Here is a 625-nt window from a genome sequence, read left to right on the forward strand (position 1 = left end):
AGCCCGAGGCCCTGGCCCTTGCCCGCCCAGCCCGACCTGCCGGGCAGCCTGCAGGTGCTGCGCCCAATCGCCCGCAGCCGCCAACTCCGGACCTTCGCGGAGAGAAGCTGGGAGCGCACCGCGCGGCCGGTCCACCCGCGCGATCGCGGCCAATGGCGGCGTCAGGGGGCGGGGCCGGGCGGCTCCTCCAGCCCCCAGCCCGGGGCCTGGCCCGGAGTCCGCCTGCTCAGGCCCCCGCGCGGTCCCGAAGAAGGCGATGGGGACAGAGAGCGTGAAACTGGGGAGCCGGGATGCCCCGTCCGAGGGTCCCAGACACCCGACTGCAGGGGTAGCAAAGCAAAGCAAAGCAAAGCAAAGCAAAGCAAAGCACTCCCACCGCTCGAGGAACGCACGCCGCTTCCCTAACAGAGAGCCAGAGTCTGCAGCTTTGCCGCCTGAGTGTTTTTTCCCTGACCGCGGACACTGGAGGGGGCCGGCAGTGGGGACGGAGAGTCCACGGAAGCAACATTGTGGCTGAAGGGGCTTCGACGGAAACAGAGAGGCCACGGAAATGTCTAGTGAGATCAAGTGGCCTGGATGGGCGGAAACCCGGACCAGGCTGTGGGGGCTGGGTCGGAGGGAGATC

Source organism: Pteropus alecto, unplaced genomic scaffold (genome assembly GCF_000325575.1).
Source record: "Pteropus alecto unplaced genomic scaffold, ASM32557v1 scaffold21, whole genome shotgun sequence".
Lineage (NCBI taxonomy): Eukaryota > Metazoa > Chordata > Mammalia > Chiroptera > Pteropodidae > Pteropus > Pteropus alecto.